General features: G+C 40.2%; 1 protein-coding gene across 2 annotated transcripts in view; it reads right to left on the bottom strand.

The window, feature by feature from the left end:
• The window catches only part of ELOVL7 (ELOVL fatty acid elongase 7), a 69319-nt gene that overhangs the window by 33015 nt on the left and 10559 nt on the right, over positions 1-25745 (bottom strand). Inside the window, exon 2 of one of the 2 annotated variants that reach the window (XM_082457383.1) lies at positions 21655-21797. The exons of the other annotated variant lie outside the window; for it this stretch is intronic. The gene's annotated coding sequence lies outside the window, so the exon portion shown is untranslated. The remainder of the gene's footprint in view (positions 1-21654; positions 21798-25745) is intronic. 2 annotated transcript variants of the gene reach the window in all.

Below are 25745 nucleotides of genomic sequence, written 5' to 3'. Positions count from 1 at the left end.
TATATTTTATATATATATATATATATATATATATATATATATATATTTATGCACACACACACACATTATATGCATTATTAAATACATTAGATTACATTCCTGTTTTGGCTCTGAAACATAATCCTGACTCATGAGTATGTACGAGGCAGACAGACTTTAGTTTAGATATTCATTTAACAGCCTCAACATGTTAATGTGACAACTTGTTAGAAATGAAAGCGTCCTAGAAACCAATGATATTAGCAAAAAGCCCCACTAGGAAATACAATTCATGTAAAACCTTTAGCAAAATGCTAAACGCACTATTTATTGTGCTTACTATTACTCTTATGAAAACAGAGGGCTTCCCAAGCTAAGCAGAGTAATCAGTGTCTTTGCCACATCTCAGGTCCCAGGACAGCATTCTGTAATTGGAGAGACAAGGCAAACTCAGAGAAGAGTCAGAGAACATTTAGGGTAAATAAAGGACCTGCTCAAATCACCAGCAGCTGTAAACTCAGTGCTAGGCAGTAGGGAATAGGAGGATGAAAACAGGGCCCTGCCCTCAGGCAGCCTCAACATGTGGGAGAATTCTAGAAAATTCGATAAATCTGAGAAGAGAAAAGCATCTGAAAAACTACAAATTAGATGCCTCTGGAAACTATAACACTATATACGTATGACCCACTAGACTAATAGACTAAAGAGACCACCAGGACCAATAGGACTCATTTTTCTGTTAGAAGAAGTGATAAGTACCTCAAGGGCAGTTTAATTCCTATTTGTAATCTAAGTCCTAGTACAATGCCTTGAGTAAAATGGGTAGGTGTTCAATAAATATCTGCTGAATTAATTTTGAAGTATAAACTCAGAAAAACAAGGCAAGGCAAGGGGGCCAGACCAAATACTCCATCCCTTAGGCCTTCTTCTCTACTTTGTTTCAAATGAATGAGATACCCCTCTCGTTCATTTTCTCTTCAAACAAAAAGTATTTTTTGAGCATCCGTTGTTGTGCAAGGAAGTGTTGAACAGGATACAAAATTATTTTTAAAATATGGTCCCTGATTTCAAACAACTTTCAGTTTGGAAGAAAAAATAAACGCCTAAACAGATACCCAAAATGCAAAGCAGAATGCAGGGTCACGTGAACAGTTCACACAGACAACTACAGCCTCTCGGAATGAAGGTTCACATCTGGGACATGTGACCCAGAAGAAACGCGTAATGGAGGAGGGCATATGAGCTGAACCTTGAGTATAATATTTCAATAGGCAAAAATGTGTGCACCTGGGACAGAGGAGAGGCACACATCACAAGCAGAGGGACCTCCAGGGGAAAGTTCTTTCATTTGCTTATTCAACCAATATTCTTAAGTATCTGTTATAGGTCAAGCACTGCTTTAGGTGCCAGTGATATAGTAGAAAACAAAACCAAAACCTTGCCTTCTCAAAATTATAGAAAATCTCCAACTGCGTTTCCAGAATGTTTGTTAGTCTGTTTTGATAGTGCACAGAGTGAAAGAGGGGAACAATAAAAAGGTCAACACAGGAAAGGTAGATTCCAGGGTTGGTACTTGATTGTGGACGACCCAAAAGCCAAGCTAAAGAATTTTTTAGACTTAGCTCTGTTGACAAAGTAAGAGTCATTACAGGTTTCTCAACCGAGAAATATCTTAAGCAAAGTGGTGCTTGCAAAGATTATCTGGGTGGTGGAGTCCAGGGCTGGGTGACTGAGGGTGTGGTTTGGAAGCAGGGAGAACGACAGTGCAGCGATTGCATTCTGTTGGGAAGAATCCAGCATAAGCATTGCTTCCTCCGAGATGCCACCCCTGATTCAATCAGTCGGGCTTAGCTGTACCACTAAGGTGTTCTCATAACAATTCGTCTCATCTATGATAACACTTATTGTACAGTATTGAAAATGCCTGTTTATTAATTCTTATCTTTTCGCTCATCAAGAGGAAGAGATTAGGCCTAATTATCTTTATGTTCCCAAGCGCCTAGACCACTGCTTGGCATGTAGCAGAAAATATTTGTGGCATGAAGTGAACAATCAAGTGTTACGGGTTGAACTGTGACCCTGAAAATTCATATGTTGAAATCCTAACCTCCAATACCTCAGAATTTGGACAGACCCTTCTGTCACAACCTCAGCAGGGACTAACCCCGCCAACCCATTGCTTTTGAATTTCTAGGCTTCAGAACTGTGTGACAATAAATATCTGTTATTTAAACCACCCAGTTTGTGGAACTTTGTTACAGCAGCACTAGCAAACTAATACAATAAGTGAAAATGTTCAGCCAACTTGGAGAAACACCCAGAATCAGAGCTCAGGATTAAGGTCATCATTAACTGTAAATAAAGAGAGGTGATAACATGGGAGCAGAATACATTTCTGTGATAAATAATGCAGGAGGAAACACGGCAAAGGGCACCTTCTCAGTGAACACCCATGTTTATAAAACAGAAAGAGAAGCCAGGGAAAAACATAAAGAAGCAACAGTCAGAAACCTGCAGAATAAAGTTGCCTGGTAGAACCTCCCTCCAAATAATGAAAAAAAAAGTAATATGAATTGTAAATAAATAAATAAATAGCCACAAAACTTCACAGAAGGAACCAAATAAGGAAGGGACACAGACAAATGTTTTAAATTTCAAAAAAGTTGTGGCCCAGGAAAGGCTCTGGCGCAGAGTAGCAGCCATAGGATGGCAGAGCTCCTAACCCGACACGGCCTCTTCCCCAGCTGTACTGCTGTTGCAAAAGAGCCTGAGAACTTGCACAAGCACCCCCAAATCTGAAGAGAAGCAAATGGACTAATCCTAATCTTTCCCTCCTCCAGCTCGAGAAGGGAATGATAGAGAGACTCTGATGATGGAGGCCCCACACTTAACTGGTGAGCAGAGAAAGGTGCCTTAAAGGTGTCCCTTGGGAATGGCACACACCTTTAAGGTGGAGTGAATCTTGGTATAGATACTTAACAACACCTTAAAAGTGAGAATACAACCTGAGTGTATGAGATGTATTTGGGTATACCTTATACCCAGAGATCTCATTCAGCCCTAAATCCCCTATCTACCAAGGCCTCCACCCCACCAAAAATGTGCCAAGTACACAACTACCTAGTTCTGCAAACAAACAGACAAAAAGTCAATTCATTAAATTGCAACTCACATTGGCTAGATACAGGAAAGAAAAGAATTTCATCATTATTCAGAACAAGAGAGCAATTCTTAAACTTTAATGTGCATTAGACTTTCCTGAGATACTTGCTGAAAAGGCCTATTTCTAGGGCCTCCCCAGAAGGTGATCATATCATTCCAGGGGTCCTTCAATTACAGGTAGGGAAACACTGCTTGTTAACACAAATGGATTTTTAAGTGAGTATTTTAGGTACTTAAGAAAATGAAATAAAGCATTTCTTACAGTATGAAGGAAAATGTTTTGGGGCAGAACAACAGAAGCAGGATGGCCCAGTCTGGGGAAGTGCCCCTAGGATTTTTGCTCTGCTATGTATTAATACTTAATACACGCCTTCATTTCACACTCATGGGTGAAGACAGTGACATTAGAATCCCTTCTGAAGGGGAAGAGAGAAGATGAATTCATCCATTCATTTCAAGCTTTTCACACATGAGTTTTTCTAAGCCTACTGCTTAGCTATTGTCTACTGCTTATCTAAACATCTGCTTAAAGAGATTCTGTAAAGAATTAATGATGTTAGAAATATTGTTCTGTCCAAAACTGATGATAGATTAGCCCATTATCATATACTACTATTCAGCTGAATCAATTATGGAATTATCCAAATTATATGCAATCCTACAGCACGGTATATATAACCAGTACTAGTATTTCGCTCTTGTGCATTGGGATGGGCAGGTCAGTTTTTCATGGGTGGCATTCTATCTGGTGGGTTGGACATTCATGCCAAACTGGTTGTCAATTATTTTGACACTCCTGCTTGTCAATTATTTTGACACTCTATATTTGGTAGTCATCACACTGCATTTAATTTTATTTGTAGACATGTTTTGCATCACTTAAAACTCTTGTAAGTTCTTGTGGAGTAGGGTGGGAGGGGTGTCTTATGCAGATTTATATCTCATACAGAACTAAACCAGGGTAGGGGAGGCAAAAAAAAAAAATCCATGGTATTAATCAATCAGTCAATCAAGTAAATGATCAGAGCTGATGTTTACATTTTGTTGCACTGGCTAGCAGGAAGATCCAATTTTCTCAGCTTCAAATTAAGTTAAAGCATAAGGAAATAAGCCATATTTATCTGTAAATATCTCACATGACAAGGTCAGCTTCTCAATTACTTAGTTTAATTGGATTTATTTATGCTTTTTGCCTTTTACTGAGGGGCTGTACTTGATGGTCTCAAAAGATTTCCTTTAATGGGATTTGATTCTGAAAAACTTGAGGAATGTGTTTTCATTAAAGGTCAGCTGTACTTTTTTTTTCTTTTTAACTCTAGAATTAAGATTACTTGTATTTTACTCATTTGAATTGTGACCTTTTAATGAAATCCTCGTGGCTTGAAGGAATTCCCTTGACAAATAAACCACAGCGTGTGCAGCACCATCTTCTAGAACTGTCATATGTCCAGGAATAAGAAAAGATAAGCCTGTTTTTATGAACGTTAATACAGACGACTGTCAGTTGCCAAATTCTTGATCCTGTGAGACGTGTAGTGTTTGATGAATGTCTGAGTAAAGTGCTGTGTCCGAGGGCGTCATGGTGTCCACCGCACCCTGCTGAGATGTGAAATTAAACAGAAACCTCAACGTGCCTACTGGTGTCTCAGTGTCGCACGGAAGGAGGCCAGGCTCCACCTTTGGGGTACCAGGTGCTAACACCAGTTCTGACAGACTTAAAAACTTGAAATTCACTTCTGGGGGAAGATACTGAAATGCAGAACTGAGAATTGTTGGTTGGGGAGAAACAGCATTTAAGGTCGGAAGTTGTGTTTGGAAATATTATGTATTATATAGTATAGAAGATAGTATAGTTAAATTAGCTTTAGCTAATTCTGAGCTGTAGAGTTTGTGATTCCTCCAAATAAAATTTAGGAGTATAACCTTGACTCATGCTTCTATTAAGTGTGTTGATCTTACACCTCTCAGTCAAACATCATTCACAGAGTTCTCGAAGGCTGAGGATAGTAACAATGCAGCCTCTTTTCATTACTCTGTAAAATCCCTTCCCAGCCACAACTGTCAACCTACCCTTCTAATGACCCTAGCTCTCCTTTATTCTCTTCTAAGAATGCTTCTCTATTTATCTAATCTCAATCTTAATCCAAGACAGGTTCTAGGAAAAAAAGGAAAAATGAGAAACATAAACAATAAAAACTTAAAAGGAAAGAGCATGAAGTAGCAAAAGGAGCCTTGCCAATAAGTTTGACAACAGAGAGCCAAACTTACTGTTTGGTATATATTTAATTTTCATCATAAGACATGTGTTGTGATAGGAGAAAGTTTAACTGGTTGTGGCCTCTGTTGGTAAATCAATAACAACAGCGACAAGCCCCTGGCCATGCTGGGACGCAATCCAAATGGAAAAAATAAGGGCTAGGCCTATGATAATGAAATAAGAGAGAGGGACTGTTCTTGAGTAGATCTGACATACTGTGATTCATCACGGTGGAGATTCTAGACCCTACTGTCTCTAAAGGGTGCTTGATGGAGGGTGTGACTGTCCTCAGACAACCATCTCTCTTGGTTAAAGGTGTCCTTGCTCACAGGAGCCATACACAAAGGTTAGAGATCCCCCTTTTGCTAAACCCAAAGGCTTTTCCTGAGTTCTTATCTATGCTGATTTCCCTGCCATCCCACAATTCTGACTTCGTCCTTCCTTCCTGAAACCCTAACCTCGGCTTTCAGAACATAGCACTTTTCTAACTGGCCTCATGCCTTTCCATCAGTCAGCTCTTTATCATTTTGTTCTGCTGGTTCCTATCTTCACGCTCCTGCACTGGGGCTTTCCGCCCTCAATCTGTGGGATTTTCTTGTTATCTGCCTGCTCTTACTACTATGGTAATGACTTTCAAATCTACACTCTGAGCTAACCTTTCATGTATGCCAGAGGCTGCTATTTGCAACTGCCCATAAACAATATAACTTGGACATACCACTGTCACAGAAAACCTAACTAATCCCAAAAGGAACTCATCTTGCCCAACTTCTACTTTCCACCAGTTGGCTTCTTTATCCAATACCTACACCAATGTTAATGGCTTGACTTTTCTTCCGATATAAAACACCAGACTCATCTTTGACTCTGCTCTTTCATCTCTAACTTGCAAACTGCTACAAATTAATTTGATTTTTTTTTTAGATGAAACCTTTCTCCACCATTTTCATGCTAACAACCAAAACTCCACTTCACCCTGTATTACTGCACCCAGGCTGGGACAACTCCTGCCTCCATGCTTATTTCCTTTAGATTCATGCTTAGGATTAATATTATTACCAGAAAAAAAATCAGCCTCAAATACCACTTTTATTATATTTTCTCCCTCCTCAAGAACCTACAGGGACATCCCATTATAAATCACATGAAGTCCCAAGTTCTCAGCTCCATTATCTGATTCCAGTTTACTTCCCACCACTCCCTACTACTCTAATGTTAAAATCTTTCTCTCCCTCTCTCTCTCTCTCCCTCCCTCATTCCCTCTCTCTCTCTCTCTTTCCAGTAAGCTATTTCCCACCTGTCCTCTCCCCTCTCTCTGAACCTCAAAAGTTATCAGCTGTTTGGTTTTGCTCCTATCATTTTTTCTACTAACAGAAATGGGGACTTAGAAATTTCAGAGGCTGCTTGTTAAAAAACCATTAGTCTAACTGTATAGTACACAAGGATTTGTTAAGAGGGGAAGAGGCAGATAAAACCGGACAGTTAGGGGCTTCCCTGGTGGCGCAGTGGTTGAGAATCTGCCTGCCAATGCAGGGGACACGGGTTCGAGCCCTGGTCTGGGAAGATCCCTCATACCGCAGAGCAACTGGGCCCGTGAGCCACAACTGCTGAGCCTGTGCGTCTGGAGCCTGTGCTCCGCAACAAGAGAGGCCGTGATAGTGAGAGGCCTGCGCACCATGATGAAGAGTGGCCCCCGCTTGCCACAACTAGAGAAAGCCCTCGCACGGAAACGAAGACCCAACACAGCCATAAATAAATAAATTTTAAAAAAAAACAACCAGACAGACTGAGGCTGAATAATGACTATCCCTAAGGGCAAGTGTGTCTTTCTTATTTGTTTGTTTGTTTGTTTATTTATTTTAGCTCTCAGGTAAAAACCCTGAAACAATTGTGAAATCACCATAAAGCATGAACAAGTAAAACAAAATACCAAGGTCTCCCTTGTGACCACTGTGTATGAGATTTGTAAGGACAAACATTTCCTGCCACAGGAACTCAGCCACTGTGTGTCTCAGATGAAAGCAGTTCCTTTGCTTTCATAAATTAACCAAGAGGTTCAAAAGCAAGATGGCAACAAGTTCTGCTAAGCAACTTCTCTGACAAAGGTCGGAAAGACTTTTCTCAGTTGCCCAAATCAACCCGTGCCAACCTGGAATCCTCATTATCAGGGATTTTTGCAGTTAAAAAGCTGCTTTTATTAAAGTTTTAAAAACTGGTACTTCTGAAAGGAATGCCCTTTTAATAATGAGTTAATAGAAGCAAGCAAATCTATGAAATGGGTCGGTTAAACCTTAAGCAGAAATTCCCAAGGAAGAAGCAAAACCACAAATGACAGTCAGCTATCTCATCAGACCTCAGTAAGTTTTACTCAAAAACTGAAGAGGAAAAAAAAAAAAAAAAACTGAAGAGGTATTAACAGATCCTGTGAGGAGATTTGCAGGGAGTTTTCTTGAAGAAAGAAAGGGAGCTGACCCAGCATACCACAGGCAGTGCAACTAGGGGCATCTGAAATCAACTGTTGCCTCTATGTCCTGAGGCAAGGGAGTAGGGCGAGCTGCTACCCAAGTTATCCAAGAGAATAACAACAGAATATCAACAGTGTCCACTTATCAAGGGCTCTGGGTCAGGTCCTGTGCTAGATGTTTCACTCACATTATCTACTTAATCCTCATACCAACCCTAGGAAAAAGGTATCATAATCTTCAGGTCACAGATACGGAAACTAAAGCTGGAGAGATGTTAAGTAATTTGTTCCTGATCACACAGTTACTATGTTGCAGAGCAGGTATTCAAAGTTCAACAGGACCCTGGTCTATGCTTGTTTACTGCAGCACACAGCTTTCCAGTGTGGAGGGTGCTAAGACGAGCAAGATGGCAAAACATACTTAGGGAATCAACCAACATTTATCAACACCATAGCAGGCCCTATGCTGGGATTCCGAAGCAGACCAGACAACCACCCACTAGGATGGCTATCATCAAAAAGACAGACAAGGACTTCCCTGGCGGCGCAGTGGTTGAGAATCCGCCTGCCAATGCAGGTGACACGGGTTCAAGCTCTGGTCCAGGAAGATCCCACATGCTGTGGAGCAGCTAAGCCCATGCGCCATAACTACTGAGCCTGCGCTCTAGAGCCCGTGAGCCACAACTACTGAAGCCCGCGCGCCTAGAGCCCGAGCTCCGCAACAAGAGAAGCCACCGCAATGAGAAGCCAGCACACCGCAACAAACAGTAGCCCCCGCTCGCTGCAACTGGAGAAAGCCCGCGCGCAGCAACGAAGACCCAACGCAGCCAAAAATAAATAAATAAAATAAATAAATTTATTAAAAAAAAAACAGACAATAACCAGCATTGGCGAGGATGTGGAGAATTTGGAACAATCATACATTGCTGCTGGAATCGTAAAATGGTGCAGCCACTGTGGAAGACAGTTTAGCAGTTCATCAAAATACAGGCATACCTTGTTTCATCAGCCTATATTCTATTTTGCTTCACAGATACTGTGCTTTTTACAAAATGAAGGTTTGTGACAACCCTGAGTTGAGCAAGTCTATCAGCGCCACTTTTCCAACAGCACTTGCTCACTTCGTGTCTCTGTGCCACATTTTGGTAATTCTTGCAATATTTCAAACATTTTCTTTATTACTGTATTTTTTATGGTGATCTGTGAACAGTGATCTTTGATGTTACTATGTAATCATCTGGGGGTGCCATGAACCCCACCCAGATAAGATGGCAAACTTAATCGATAAATGTTGTGTGTGTTTTGACTACTTCACCAACCAGCCATTCCCCCATCTCTCTCCCTCTCCTCAGGCCTCCCTATTCCCTGAGACACAACAATATTGAAATTATGCCCATTTATAACCCTGCAATATTGTGAACCTATCAATACAATGACCCTACAATGGCCACTAAGTGTTCAAGTGAAAGGAAGAATTGCACATCTCTCACTTTAAAGCTGGAAGTGATTAAGCTCAGTGAGGAAGACAGGTTGAAAGCCAAGACAGGCTGAAAGCTGGGCCTCTTGTGCCAGTTGGCCAAAAGTTGTGAATGCAAAGGAAAGTTCTTGAAAAAAATTAAAAGTGCTACTCCAGTGAACACATGAATGATATGAAAGCCAAACAGCCTTATTGTATATATGGAGAAAGTTATAGTCGTCTGGATAGAACATCAAACCACCACAACATTCCTTTAAACCAAAGCCTAATCCAAAGTAAGTCTCTAACTCTTTTTAATTCTGTGAAGGCTGAGAGAGGTGAGGAAGCTGTGGAAGAAAAGTCTGAAGCTAGCAGAGTTTGGTTCATGAGGTTTAAGGAAAGAAGCTGTCTCCATAACACATTGTAAAAGCACCAGGTGAAGCAGCAAGTGCTCATAGAGAAGCTGCAGCAAGTTATCAAGATCTAGCTAAGATCATTAATGAAGGTGGCTACACTAAACAGGTTTTCAATGGAGACAAAACAGCCTTATATAAGAAGATGATGCCATCTAGGACTTTCACAGCTACAGAGGAGAAGTCAATACCTGGCTTCAAAGCTACAAAGAACAGGGTGACTCTCTTGTTAGGGCTTAATGCATCTGGTGATTTTAAATTCAACCCACGGTTCATTTACCATTCTGAAAATTGTTAAGAATTATGCTAAATCTACTCTGCCTGTGTTCTATAAGTGGAAGAACAAAGCCTGGAAGACAGCCCATCTGTTGAAAACAGGATTTACTGAATATTTTAAGCCCACCACTAAGACCTACTGCTCAGAAAAAAAGATTCCTTTCAAAGTATTAATGCTCATTGACAATGCACCTGGTCACCCAAGGGGTCTGATGGAGATGTGAGATGAAATTCATGTTGTTTTCATGCTTCCTAACACAACATCCATTCTGCAGCTCATGGACCAGCGAGTAATTTTGAATTTCACGTCTTAGTATTTAAGAAATACATGTCATAAGGCTATAACTGTCATAGTGATTCCTCTAATGGATCTGGGTAAACTAAGTAGAAAACCTTCTGAAAAGCATTCACCATTCTATATGCCATTAAGAGCATTTGTGATTCATGGGAAGAGGTCAAAATATCAACATTAACAGGAGTTTGAAAGAAGTTGATTCCAGTTCTCACAGATGACAAGAAAGCATTCAAGACTTGAGTGGAGGAAGTCCCTGCAGATGTGGTGGAAACAGCAAGAGAATTAGAATTAGAAGTGGAGCCTGAAGATCTGACTGAATTGCTGCAATCTCATGATAAAACTTTCATGGTTGAGGAGTCGCTTCTTCTAGATGAGCAAAGAAAGTGGTTTGTTGAGATGGCATCTACTCCTGGTGAAGATGCTGTGAAGATTGCTGAAATGACAACAAAGGATTTAGAATTACATAAACTTCGCAGATAAAGCAGCAGGGCTTGAGAGAATTGACTCCAATTTTGAAAGAAGTTCTACTGAGGATAAAATGCAATCAACCAGAATTGTGTGCTACAGAGAAATCGTTCGTGAAAGAGTCAATTGATGGGGCAAACTTTATCGTTGTCTTATTTCAAGAAAGTGCCAGTGCCACCCAACCTTCAGCCACCACCACCCTGACCAGTCAGCAGCCATCAACACGGAGGCAAGACCCTCCACCAGCAAAAAGACTATGGCTCACGGAAGGCTCAGATGATGGTTAGCGTTTTTAGCCATGAAGTATTTGTTAATGAAGATACGTCCATTTTTTAGACATAATGCTGTTACACACTTAACAGACTACAGTATAGTGTAAACATAATTTCTATATGCACTGGGAAATGAAAATATTCATATGACTCCCTTTACTTCCATATTCGCTTTATTGTGGTGGTCTGGATCTGAACCTGTGATATCTCTGAGGTATGTACACCTGTAGGTTGTGACAGTTCTGTTTAAATTAGTGAAGGTGATGTAAAACTGAATGCAAACTGAACAACAGAGGTCCCCTCAAAGTCTCAAAAACACAGTTGGCAAAGCACTTACTAGGTTTTCCAGCCCTGCATAGAAGGGTGTTGTGAATGAAGGTTTTAAAAGAAAGAATCATCTCTAGAGAGGAGAACAGAATTAGATATTTTTGCTTTAATTTTACCAAACAATCTTCTCACCTAGACCTGCATCTCCTGAGCAGGATTATCCACTTGCACATTTACTCCATCTTGGCTTTATCTACGTATATGACCAGTTTTTTCCTTTTTTTTTTTTTTTTTTTTTTAAATATGAATGGCTGGATTTTTTATTTATTTATTTATTTTATTTTTTTGGCTGTGTTGGGTCTTCGTTTCTACGCGAGGGCTTTCTCTAGTTGGGGCAAGCGGGGGCCACTCTTCGTCGCAGTGCGCGGGCTTTTCACTGTCGCGGCCTCTCTTGTTGCGGGGCACAGGCTCCAGACGCGCAGGCTCAGTAGTTGTGGCTCACGGGCCTAGTTGCTCTGCGGCATGTGGGATCCTCCCAGACCAGGGCTCGAACCCGTGTCCCCTGCATTGGCAGGCAGATTCTCAACCACTGCGCCACCAGGGAAGCCCTATGACCAGTTTTAAATGAATGACTTGGGATTCTAGTTTATGAGCCAGTTTCTTGGGTGTGGCTGGCCTTGTATTAATTCACTAGACCCTAAGAATATACTCCTCCCCACCAAACACATGAAATGATTTATGTATCTAGATATCCAAATTGGCCAGTGTGAGGGCTGTCCATAGCGACCACACACAGACACGGCTTCCAAGAGAAGTGGGCAAAATCATCTGGAAGACCTTACTTTGCTACAGTGATCATTCTTAACATTAAGTGGAAAACAGAGCTGGAGACTCACCTGCTTTACTTGTCCTGAAATCCCTATCCCATGAAAAGCATCACATGGACTACACTGCAGCTAACAGAAATTGTAAGTGGACCGTACAGGGTGTGTGAATTGATAACCTTAAACTCAAAGCACATAGACAGTTTTAAAGGGTGGCCTTTAAGTATATGCTAGCAAGCCAATGTAATGAACTGAAATCAAGACTCCTATTATATTATACAATAACCAGCCTACAGGACTTCCCCTAACAGATGTGATTTTAATTGGATTAAAGAATTTCTAGCATGTTTTCCCTCTAAATAACCCACATGAAAATACTTGTCATTCTTTAAATGCTTTTGTTCACTCCCTCCTATATAGGCACATAAAACTATGGAAAATACTAGCCAGATAAAAAAACATATATCTAGAATCACAGAGCTGAGAAAGAATTTAAGAATTATTTAAATCTACTCCTTAAATTCAGATAACTAAATAAGCAGATGAGTATTTTATTTTTCCTTTAGCATCACTCAGAGTGAAATCAGAAAAACCTTGGAAAAGTTATCTGTCTTCGCTTAGTCTTTTCATTGGAAAGCAAGAACTAAAAACGGTGATTTAGGTTTGCTAAGGCAGAGATGGAAAAATGGAGTTATGTTGCAGCCGAGAAGTTATGTCGGTTTTTATCTCAGATCCATGGAGTAAAGAGACACCTCGGGCAGGTCTGAGGCATGTCCTGGAACAGTGTGGGATAATACTAATCATAAGGCCAGAAGCTGTCTGAGCTCTGACAACTCGCTCTAGACCTGAGGTCTGGGCAATTTTAATCTGAGTCGCTATTTCCTATCTACAAAATGGAGGTAATCTACATCCCTCCGAAAGTTTTTGTGAAGTTAATTGCATGATTTAACCTTAAGCACTACACAGTCTAAAGGCCTTACTTCAACAGATTGGGATCAATAAGATAAGATGATCTCCTGGAGGCCAAGGAGTGAATGTTATTCACCTGAATCCCAGCACAACCCACAGCACTACAAAGTTAATTCTAGACAAACAGGCCAAATTATACCATAACAGGATTCTGAAACAAGGCCAGCTCTGGTCATCTCAACATGCAGCTTTTGGAAAAATATACAGTGACAGTTCAGTTTCTCTTCAAGTTGTGATACTTTAAAAATTTGAAAGATTAACCAGTATATGCAGGAACTTAGCACATGATTGATATGTATGCATTTTCAATTACTGGGGAAAATATAGATGATTCAGTAAATAAAGTTAGACAAATGGGTAACCAATTGGAAAGAAATAAATTGGAATCCACAGCTCATACCAAAATAAATTTCAGATGCATCAAAAATTGAAACATAAAAAAATGAAAGTATAAAAATACCTGGTGATTGAGGGAAACTCAGTAAAGGGTACACAAGATCTCTCTGCACTAATTTTGCAACTTCCTGTGAATATACAGTTATTTCAAAATAAAAAGTTAAAAAAATACTTGGTGAACCTGAGATAATTATTTTATAATACTGAAAAGAGGAAGGCCTTTCCAACCGTGACAGTTGGAAGTTTGTAAAGATGTAAAACCCACCTAAAATTAAATATTTGTGCATGTCAAAAGCCTAATTATATACAAAATCAAAAGACAAGTCAAACAGAAAGAAAAATAGATGCATCTCATCTCCCAAAGGGCTAATTTCCTCAATATATGAAGACTGCCAGCAAATTTTTTTTTAACATCTTTATTGGAGTATAATTGCTTTACAATGGTGTGTTAGTTTCTGCTTTATAACAAAGTGAATCAGCTATACATATACATATATCCCCATATCTCTTCCCTCCTGTGTCTCTCTCCCTCCCACCCTCCCTATCCCACCCCTCTAGGTGGTCACAAAGCACCTGAGCTGATCTCCCTGTGCTATGCGGCTGCTTCCCACTAGGTATCAATTTTACATTTAGTAGTGTATATATGTCCATGCCAGTCTCTCACTTTGTCCCAGCTTATGCCAGCAAATTAATAAGAAAAAAGCCAACAACCTGACAGAGAAATGGATAAAAGATATGAATAGTTTATAGAAAAGGAAATAGAAATAACTCTAAAATATAAGCAAAAAAGACATCCAACCTCACTCAGCAATGTAACAAGTTCAAAGTTAAATTAGAGTGAAATACCATTTTTACTTTATTAAATAAAGTCTGATAACATACTTTGCTGGCCAAGGTATAGCAAAACAGGCACCCCTGTACATTGCCAGTGGGAATTTAGACTGGTACAACCTCTGTCGGAGTGATTTGGCAATATCTGTTGCAATGCAAATATTCTAGGTATATACTGAACACTTGTGTGAAAGGTACACATAGAAGATTTTTTACAATTTTTAATAGCAAAAGAAGTGGAAACTAACCAAATGCCCACCAATGTGAGACTTGTTAAAAAAGTGGCATATTCATACCAGGAAACACTATGTAGATATAAAAAGGAATGAAGTAGCTTTATCAAAGCTGCTATGGAATAATCACTAAAAAACATAATTAATGCCAGGTACAAGATAAATACTTCCTTATCTCTGGAAAGGTTGGTAAGATATTGGTAACAATGGTTACTTATCTTAATAAAGTTAAAAATTAACACAACAATCATCTATATTTATTAATGTTCCCTAAACTTTATGGCCACACATAGAAGGGAGTGAGCCAAGCAGTAATGATCATAATCACGCACATTTACTGAGTCCTTGGTATAGGGCTTGAAGCTAAAGCATGCTAAAAACAGATTCACTAAGCAGGGAAGAAAACACTATCCAAACAAGTCAAACTCAGCAGTAGATGGTATGGATTTATAAAAACTTGATGTAGACTTCCATATACTGAAAACCAGCTGACAGAAATCAGGTGTCATTTATCTTTGTAGCTCACTCACTTCCTCATTTCCCAACCTAGCATACACTCTTAAAACAAAGCAGGCACTCAAATGTTCATTAATAAATAACAGATTGAAAGGATGACTGGATGGGATGGATGGGAGAGATGGAGAGATGGATAGATGGATAGATGGATGGATGGGATAGATAAAAAGATGGATGATTGGAAGAACGAGTAGACATTGAATGACTGTGATCTCTCTCTGCTCCCGTTTCCTTCTGACCCTGGGCCAGCCTTAGTCTCCTTGTGCTCCCCTGTACAAATGGGAGGTGCTGGAATTTACAAATAATTAAGAAACATGATCATAACCTCCGCACGACTTGGTGGACAATTACTAATAGGGTTGGCAAAACAATGCTCCCACCTCCCCGCCCCCACCCCCACCCCCCGCCCCTCCGAAATGTCCATGCCTTAATCCTTGGAATCTCTAAGGGATTCTACAGATCTAATTAAGGTTACAGACCTTAAAGTAGGGAGATTATCGTGGATTATCCAGGTGGGCCCAATGTAATCACACGAGCCGTTTCAAGCAGAGAACTGTCTCTGGTTGGAAGAAGAGAGGAAGACAGAGAGATTGGATGCAGGAGGATTCAGTGCACTGTCGGTGGCTCTCAGATGTAGCAGCCCACATTCAAGGACTGGAAAGAGCTCCCCTAGGAGCTTAGGCAGCTCTTGTCGACAGCCAGCGAGGACACACGGACCTCAGTCCTGAAACCACAAGGAACTGAATTCTGCCAGCAACCTGAATGAGCTTGGAAATGGGTTCTTTCTAGAGGCCTCTGATAAGAGCCAAGATGGCCAGCACCTTTGAAACACAGAGCAGAGTGATGACCCTTGCCAACCTGGACTTCTGACCTACAGAACTATGACATAATAAATTTGTGCTGTTTTAATCCACTAAGGGTGTGATAATTTGTTATGGCAGTAATAAAAAATGAAGACTCTTCCTGTTCAGCTTAAGACCCATTTGTGGAGCCTGTTCCACGTGAGGCCCTGCACCAAGTGTTTAGGGTAGAAAAGTGGGCACACGTTCTCAAAGAGCTAGCAAGCTCAGAAACCATTAAACAATGCTAGGATACAGTTTAGCACAGCACACTGCAGGAGTACAGAGAGGGGTGCCTAACTGTGTGACGTCCTCAGATGCTTGACTTACTACTCCTCCAATCCCTCCCTCTTCCAATGAATTGGACCACCAACCTTTTTACAAGTCAGAAACGGAGAGCCATCCTAAACTCCACTGACCCCTCCAGACCTGTGATTTATATCACCCTAATAATACTTCTCCTAAAAGTCCCTTCTCTTTCCCATTTCTTCCCCATTTCTTCCCCCAACCTCTGACTGCTACTTTCTGACCTTTATCATCTCTTACCTAGATTACTGTAATGACCTCTCGATTAACTTTCCTGACTCAATAGCCATCCATTTCCCCAAATCCATTTCCCCCAATCCACCAGGGTCATTTTTCCAAGGATTAAATTGAACATGCCATGTTCCAGCTCAAAATCCTTCAAAGACTGCCTGCAGTTAAAGTCTAACTCCTTGGCTACTCTTAGCAACCCCTCTAAACTCTACTAGAGCAAAAACTGTCTCTGCTTGGCTTCTAATTCCAGCGCCTAGGAAGGGTCTGGCACATACGTGTTTCTTGGAAAGTATTTGCTGAGTAAATAAAATCAACCCCTGCTGACGCTGCAGCCTCACTGCTTCCCTTTCAGCAGCCCCTGTTCACTATGCTCCTACCGCCCTAGTCTTCGTAGTCCCAGCCTACTCCACCTTCCCTCTCTCTTTATGCTCCACTTTCCCCTCATGGCTAAAAAGCCTCGTTCACCTGGCTGGTAAGAGATCTCATTTTTGTTAAATTTTGCCCTCCTCTAACAGGGTTATGCTCGTCTTACAGCTCTGTCTAGTCTCTTCTGAGCCCCTGATATAACTGTCTCCTCTTCTACCACAGCATCTGTGGCAAACCCTCTAGTACAATGCTACTCAAAGCTGGCCTGTGGACTGGTGCTGGTGTCCAAATGGTTTATTACCATTCTGGTCCAAGGTAAGTCCAGAAATCAGGTGTAAGTACTTAGAAATGTTTATGGCAATTTGACATTGCAGGGACATCCAAGTATGTGATACTTGTTGAACAAGGTATACACCAGTTTGGATGTTGTTGAATTAGTGTGGTGAGTCACATGTGGTGCAAACTGTATTTTAATCATGTGCAACAGGACCACTTATTGGTCCGTGATAGAGCAAAAACAAAGAACAACTCAATTGGTCCACCATCACAGAAAGTCTAAGGAACACTGCTCTAACTCTAACTCGTAAGATGGTACGTTCCCATCTTCCACCTTTTGGGATGTTGTTGGCTGCCTGAGACAATGCAGATGTTCCATAAATCTCAGTGAATAATAAAGATGCTACTGATAAGAAGACTTTCTAAAAGACATGAGATCTGAGCTACTTCTTAGTGATTGGCAGGAATTGAGCACTTTGGGGTAACAGCATGGGCAAATGCAGTGAGGAAGAAGTGCAAATGAGGAATAGCAAGAAAAGATGGTAGGACTTCCCTGGTGGCACAGTGGTTAAGAATCCGCCTGGGGACCCGGGTTTGACCCCTGGTCCGGGAAGATCCCACATGCCATGGAGCAACTAAGCCCATGAGCCACAACTACTGAGCCTGTGCTCTAGAGCCTGCAAGCCACAACTACTGAGACTACGTGCCACAACTATGGAAGCCCACATGCCTAGAGCCCATGCTCCACAACAAGAGAAGCCACGCATTGAGAAGCCCACAAACCGCAACGAAGAGTAGCCCCCGCTCGCCACAACTAGAGAAAGCCCACACGCAGCAATGAAGACCCAATGCAGCCAAAGATTAATTAATTAATTAATTAATTTTTTAAAAAAAGAAAAGATGGTGCACAGGCAATGGAAAGCTTTCAAAAGGTGAAATGTTATGCTGAAGCATAATGATGTCGAAGAGCTCAACCAGACGGTTCTGCCAGAGTCCAACCACCCTGACCCCCTCCCTCAAGCTTACCCCAGCAGCACCCTCTCAGTAGAGTGTGCAAGCCTTAGCAAAGGCAGAGGGAGTCCCTGAAGGGTTTTAAACCAGTGTTGTGACCTAGCTCATGAAGGATGAATGTCAGGGGGTGAGAAAGGCAGAGAGACCAACTAGGATTTAACTGCAATCATCCCAATGAGAAATGCTGAAAGCCCTCAACAAGGTCAGAGATAATTTAGTGACGTGCAGTGGTGGTAGACACAAAGTCAAGAAATATTTGTGAGGCAATACAGGAGGGGCTTGGTGATTCGCTAGACAGGATAAAGACACAGGGTAGCGTGACTAAAGTTTCTGGTTTGGTGGAGTGACTATGTGCATGGTGGTATCACCAGAGGAGATAAGGATCACAGAAAGAGGAACAGGTTTAAGAGGCAGGAAATTCATAAATTCCAGTGTTACAAGCCTGTGGGACATTCAGGTGGAGATGGCCAGCAGGCACTTGGGAGAAAGGTCAAGGCTGAAGATACAGATTTGGGAAGCTTTCACATCTAGATGGTGATTAAAACCAGTTATGGATGAATGAGAAGAATAGTGGTCTAAGCATTTCTCCAAAGAAGATATACAGATTGCCATCAAACACATGAAAGGATGCTCAACATCACTAATCATTAGAGAAATACAAATCAAAACTACAATGAGGTATCACCTCACACCAGTCAGAATGGCCATCATCAAAAAATCTACAAACAATAAATGCTGGAGAGGGTGTGGAGAAAAGGGAACCCTCTTGCACTGTTGGTGGGAATGTAAATTGATACAGCCACTATGGAGAACAGTATGGAGGTTCCTTAAAAAACTAAAAATAGAACTACCATATGACCCAGCAATCCCACTACTGGGCATATACCCAGAGAAAGCCATAATTCAAAAAGAGTCATGTACCACAATGTTCACTGCAGCTCTATTTACAGTAGCCAGGACATGGAAGCAACCTAAGTGTCCACTGACAGATGAATGGCTAAAGAAGATGTGGCACATATACACAATGGAATATTACTCAGCCATAAAAAGAAATGAAATTGTTATTTGTAGTGAGGTGGATGGACCTAGAGTCTGTCTGTCATACAGAGTGAAGTAAGTCAGAGACAGAAAAACAAATACTGTATGCTAACACATATATATGGAATCTAAAAAAAAAAAAAAAATGGTTCTGAAGAACCTAGGGGCAGGATAGGAATAAAGACGCTGATGTAGAGAATGGACTTGAGGACACAGGGAGGGGGAAGGGTAAACTGGGACGAAGTTAGAGAGTGGCATGGACATATATACACTACCAAATGTAAAATAGATAGCTATAATAGCTATAATATAATAGATAGCAGCCGCATAGCACAGGGAGATCAGCTCGGTGCTTTGTGTCCACCTAGAGGGGTGGGATAGGGAGGGTGGGAGGGACACGCAAGAGGGAGGGAATATAGGGATATATGTATATGTATAGCTGATTCATTTTGTTATACAGCAGAAACTAACACAGCATTGTAAAGCAATTATACTCCAATAAAGATGTTAAAAAAAAAAAAAAAAAAACCCGACAGAAACATCACCCTGAATTCTTAGCATCGCACCATCTGTGTTTCATCCTTTTTTTTCCCTCACGTGTATTCCTTCATTTGTTGAGCGTCTCCCCCGTGCTTGCATATAAACTTTGTGAGAGTAAAGAAAATAAATAAATAAGTGCCAGGGATTTAATATACAACGTGATAAATATAATTAACACTGCTCTATGTTCCATATGAAAGTTGTCACGAGAGTAAACCCTAAGAGTTCTCAACACAAGGTAGAATAATTTTTTTATTTCTTTAATTCTGTATCTATATGAGATGATGGATCTCATCTAAACTTATTGTGGTCATCATTTCAGGATGTATATAAGTCAAATAATTTTACTGTAAACTTAGAGCTTATGTATGTCAATTATATCTCAATAAAACTGGAAGGGGAAAAAAAAAAAAGAAAGGGAGGTGTAAGAGAGCTGATAAACCAGAGGCTGTGGTTCGAAGAAGGGATATTAGAATTGATAATTTTTTTCTTGGCACATTTCCAGGTGAAGAGGGCCAGAGATGTGTTATGAAAGCAGGCAATTACAGTCTAGTAGGGCTTATCACATTTGGGTCAGACAACAAATTTTGTCTGATGAGGCTACTCGTAGTTGGCCTCTGAAAGGGTTTTGAAGTCTCCCAGAGAGATAGAGGATGGGGAGATGCCAAATCAAGTCAGGTGCCAAAGTCCACAATGTGTGTGGGACTGAAGAGGGAAATGATGGACAAAGAGGTTTAAGAAAAGCAGAGAGCAAAGCTGGAGAGGGAGGCATCCAAAAAAGGAAAAGTTTTGTTTCACTTGCCCATAGAAGTGAAAAAGTAACAGTTGGATTCAGATGTGGCAATGGGAAGATAGGGTAATTCTGGCCAGTCCATCCAAATGTGTAGTACCTTTGAATACGAGAAAAATCCTCCATTTCTCTCACCCCCTACATCAAACCCATCAGCAAATCCTGACAACTCTGTCTCCTAAATATATTTTTAGAATCCAAGCACTCTTCACTCTACTGGTGGTCCAAGTCACTTTTCATTCTACCGGTGGTCCTCCCTTATCTGAATTACTGCAGTAGCCTCTCAACTGGTCTCCCCGATTTCACCTTTGTCCATCTCCAATGTATTCATCACGCTGAAGAAAAAACAAAACAAAATAAAAACACCCAACGCATGTCACTTTTCTGCTTAAAATGTGCCAGTGTCTTCCCACCTCACTCACACTAAAAGTCAAAGTTCCTGTAAGTGGCCCTGACTACCTCTCTGAGCTTTCCTCCTCTCACCTCTTCTCTTATTTAGCTCGTGTCAGCCACACTGGGCTCCTTGTCCTTTCTTGAACACGCCAAGAACACCCCTGCCTCAAAGCATCTGAAACCACTGCCCCGACAATGTGGAATTCTCTTCTTGCAGATACCTGCATGCTCCTTCATTTTTTTCGGATCTCTGCTAAAATGTCACCTTCATCACCCCATCAACATGCACTTCCCTGTCTTTATTGCTTTATTTTTCCCCATAGCACTTTTCATCATAATTTTTATATATTTCACCAACATTCTATATTTATTTGTTTATTGTCTGATTCCCTCCACTCCCCAATAACACTCTGGAATATGAGCTCCTCGGGGGCAGGGATCTTTTTCTGTTCTGTGCACTGCTGCCTCTCTAGCACCTGAGATGGTGCCTGGGATGTGTCAGAAATATAAATATTTGTTGAGTGGATGGATGGATGAACCTTTTCATAAGGAGTGTGTGGGCATGGGGTAAGGGGAAGAGCCATGATTCAGTTATTTTTGGCAGGTGATAGCACTGAAGATATAATAGAGTTTGAACACAGTGGAACAGGGTTTCAAAGGATAAAAGACAGAGCTGAAGGTGTGGTTAACAGTAGGAGGAGACAACAGAAAGGCTGTAATACCTAGTAAGGCGTATCTCTTATAGGCAGTAACCAAGAATCATGAGAGGAAGGGTGGAAATCAACTGACCTCAAATATTTCGCCTTTGAGACAAGCCAGAATTGGCAGTAACAGGTTCATTCTGGGTAAGGATGGGAATAGGGAATGGAGCCTCATCAGGGGATGGAGATGGTACCCAGAGTAGATGGGTAGGTCATGTGGATTGATGACTCCTAGAGAGAACAAAAAATCTGAACATAGGGAAAGTATTATAACACACATGTACATAATAGCACACATCCCTAAAATATACAGATAAGCCCATAAAAGGAAGAAAAACAAATGGTCCTCAAAAAGAAGTGTGGATAAGAAAAGTAACCAACAGTAAAGACTAAATTAATTCATCCTGCTTTCTATTTCTGGATACAATTCACTTATCCAGCCTCATACAGGATTGCAGCGTTCCATAGAAGTGAATGTTTTAGATACTGATATGCTTATCTGTAGGTGTAATCACTTCAGAAAGTGCTCTGATAGAAAAATGTAAGACATTTTTTAAAAGATTTCAACCATCTTATACACTGAAACTTTCTGGATGATTCAGGGATATTAGTAAAAGCAGCAGTATCACAGCACTGCTCTCTGGGCCTATCCATGTCTACAGCTATGGACCTTTGCCCTACACTAAAAAGTTCCAAAACCCGTGTCTGCTTCTGATGTATTTCCTGTCTCCTCCCTATCAGCTTGTTAGCCACTACATTGTCTGTTAACAGCATTCCTGGTTCTATAAGACCCCATTCATTCTAACTCACTGCCCTTAATCTGCTATGGGATGAGAAACTAGATAACCAATGATGTTGGAATGTTTAAAATAATGCTATATGGGCTGTGATTAAAAACCAGAGGATCTCCCTATGGGTCAAGTACACATTTACTCAATGAACTTCAGGACACTGTCTTCTCTGCTCAGGGATGAGCTCCCTGCTTTCTTACTGATTTTCAATAGCATTTTGCAAATGAAACTTCATAATAAATGGCCCCTGGGTTAGCAGATTTGTTCCTGTATCTACACCATATTCTTTATTCAGTTCTAATAAAATGTTATTAAGGTGTCTCAGTGCTGTTTCACAAATTAAAAAGTAACACAGATTTAGGACAACAGAGGATCTGCATTTATTCCATGTCTGCAAAAGACATCTCCAATTGAGAGCAAAATTTATAATTTGATTATTTTAGCTGAAGAAAAGGTTTTCCCAAGGAAAAATACAGTTACATTCCTAAGCTAGGAGACAAATAGATTTAATGCATAATGTATGTAAAATACAATACATTTATAATAAAGTATAGTATCGCTAAATAGCATTACTTAATTTTTAAGTTAAATAATTTTGATATTAATGATTCTAGAATTAACAACTTAGAAAGACAAACATATCCCCCCACTATTTATCTGGATAGAAAAATAGAGTTTAGCTCAATATTATCTCAGTGTGGGCGCCTCCAGCTATGGCCCTTTCAAACAATAGCTCAACATCAAAGAGAAATTGCAGACCAATGCAAGATTAAAACAATGACTGCCCTATAAAAGTGGTCACAGCAAATATTTACAAATGTCTTTCTAAATAAACGAAGAAAGGCTTTTCCTTTCCAGTTAGTTTTACCGAAATACTTAAATGATTTCCAAGGATTTTTCCCTTGGTGGGGGAGGAGAGGCAAGGGAGAAATTCTAATGATTCTGGCTTTATCTACCATTATGAGTTTCAAACATCTGATCTTTGAAATATATCAACAGTTGCTAAATCTCTAAATGCCCCATCATGAAGGAATTGCCCAGAAAAAGCCACTGATTAAAAGTCTCAAATTCTACAAATGAGCGTGTAATTTGTTCACTTAACCTGCAATGATTACCAAGGAATAAAAACAAAGGAATTACCAGAATCTCAACCAAAACCTTCCCCGATCCAGTTTCTCTGGATTTGACACCACAATCTACCCATGTTTCCAGGCTCCAAACCTTGGCCTCCTACCCTTCCTTCTTCTAGATCTTCCTTTTCTTCACTTTTCCTTCACTTTCTCTGCCTTTCTCATTCCTTTCCCTCCATACAGCAGACACCTGTCCAGGCTCTGTGCTGGACCAAGGGATCAACCTTCCCTGATTCACACCCTAGTTTCCTCTCCACTGACAGTGACAAGCCAGAAACCTGAATCGTCCAGCAATTCTCTTGGCCAAGTAAATTTTCTTGCTATTCTCTAAATTCTCTCTATTACACCCTCACAATAACTGAAATAGGAATACATTCATCAGAGACTTTTAGGATTTTGCTTTTTTTTCTTTAAAAGTTATCATGTACTCTTAAGAGCATAAAGATTATTTCTACTACTCATAAAAACCCAGATAAATAAATGGTTTTACTCTGCTTTATTAATGTAACAGAGTTTATGCCTAAAATTGTCTTGTTTTTATTCTACTTCGGATGAAGTATTTATAGTTTTAAGAAGATATATTAAATGTACATAGTATGGGACCTTATGAGAACATTTTAAACTGCTGACTTGGAACTTCCCTGGTGGTGCAGTGGTTAAGACTCCACCTGCCAATGCCAGGGGACACGGGTTCGATCCCTGCTCTGGGAAGATCCCACATGCTGTGGAGCAACTGAACCCATGCGCACAACTACTGAGCCTGCGCTCTAGAGCCTGTGAGCCACGACTACTGAGCCCTCGTGCCACAACTACTGAAGCCCATGCACTCTAGGGCCGTGCTCCACAACAAGAGAAGCCACCGCAATGAGAAGCCAGTGCGCCGCAACTAAGAGTAGCCCCTGCTCGCTGCAACTAGAGAAAGCCCGCACGCAGCAATGAAGACCCAACGCAGCAAAAAATTTTAAAAAATAAATAAATGAAATAAACTGCTGACTTTTATGTACCCAGTTCACACTTTTGCCTTATACTAGCCCCCAAAATAGATGAGTTTAAAAAATTCATTTGGTATAGGTGGACAATGCATTTTAAATTGAACACTGAGAATGCAGAAATAGCAAAGTTATGGAAATATATTGTCAGATTATTTAATAACATATTAATACTTACCTACATGAAATAAGCACTGCTAAGTAAGTTTCTGTTGTTTTTAATCTTTTCTTATAACTGTTTGTATAGTTTGTTAAGTGGACTGTATATCATCCTATTAGCCAAGAATTTCTACACTATTGCCCTTTTAGTCATAACCTGATTTATACGTATTTTTTAAACTTCCTGCTGATTGGATATTTGATGGCATTAATGGATTATTTTTAACTTTTTAGGTGTGATAATGGTACTGTGGTAATTTTTTTAAACTCCTTATCCTTTGGAGATACACCGAAATATTTACAAATGAAATAAGAGTAGCCATGATCCTGGGTGATGTGTACATCTAGTTCATTATAGTATTCTCTCTGCTTTTATAAATGTTTGGAAATTTCCATAATATGAGTTTTTAAAACAAGAAAGAATGAAAATTTCCATGTTAAAAATGCTTATAAGGTGGTGGTGGTGGTTGTTTTTTAAGTATACTAGGAAATGGTTTGTTCTTCAACTAAATAGTTCCCAATTTTTTTCCCCAAGAAAAACTTTGACAACCTTTGAAAAAATGCCTACAAGAGGCTGCAAAGTAATTTACCAAAATGTTAGCAATGGTAATTTCTGGTTGGTGGGATTATGGGTGATGTCTGTTTTCTTTTTGTTACAAGTTTGTTTTGTTTTGTTATTTTTTGTTACAAGTCTTCTATATTTCTAAAATCAGCCTACAATCTATTATCGTAGTCAGAAAGTAGTCTAATTTTTCTGATTATGTGAAAGTATGATTTTCCATGTCAAGCATAGAGAATCTATCTATATCATAAACTTTTTCCTATATTTACCATGAAAAATATTACTGAAAAACATGAACACAAAAGTCCAGTTATCCATGCACAAAACTACCTTGGTATGACAGCAGGATGGGAAGGGTGAGTTTTGACTGTCACCGGGGAAACGCGTGCTAAAGAAGGTAATATTGGAGTGATAGAAAGATTGGGAAGATTTTTGTCTCATTTTCGCAAGACAATTTGATTGACTAATACAACTGAGTGCTCATAATGGATCCTCTAAGAGCAAATGGTCCAGGGGAGTCAGGTGTTTCTGGGAATGTGATAAAAGAT

This window comes from Balaenoptera physalus, assembly GCF_965194825.1.
Source record: "Balaenoptera physalus genome assembly, chromosome: 3".
Classification (NCBI taxonomy): domain Eukaryota; kingdom Metazoa; phylum Chordata; class Mammalia; order Artiodactyla; family Balaenopteridae; genus Balaenoptera; species Balaenoptera physalus.
The sequence above is the reverse complement of the archived record's forward strand: the minus strand, read 5'-3'. Positions and strand labels throughout refer to the sequence as shown.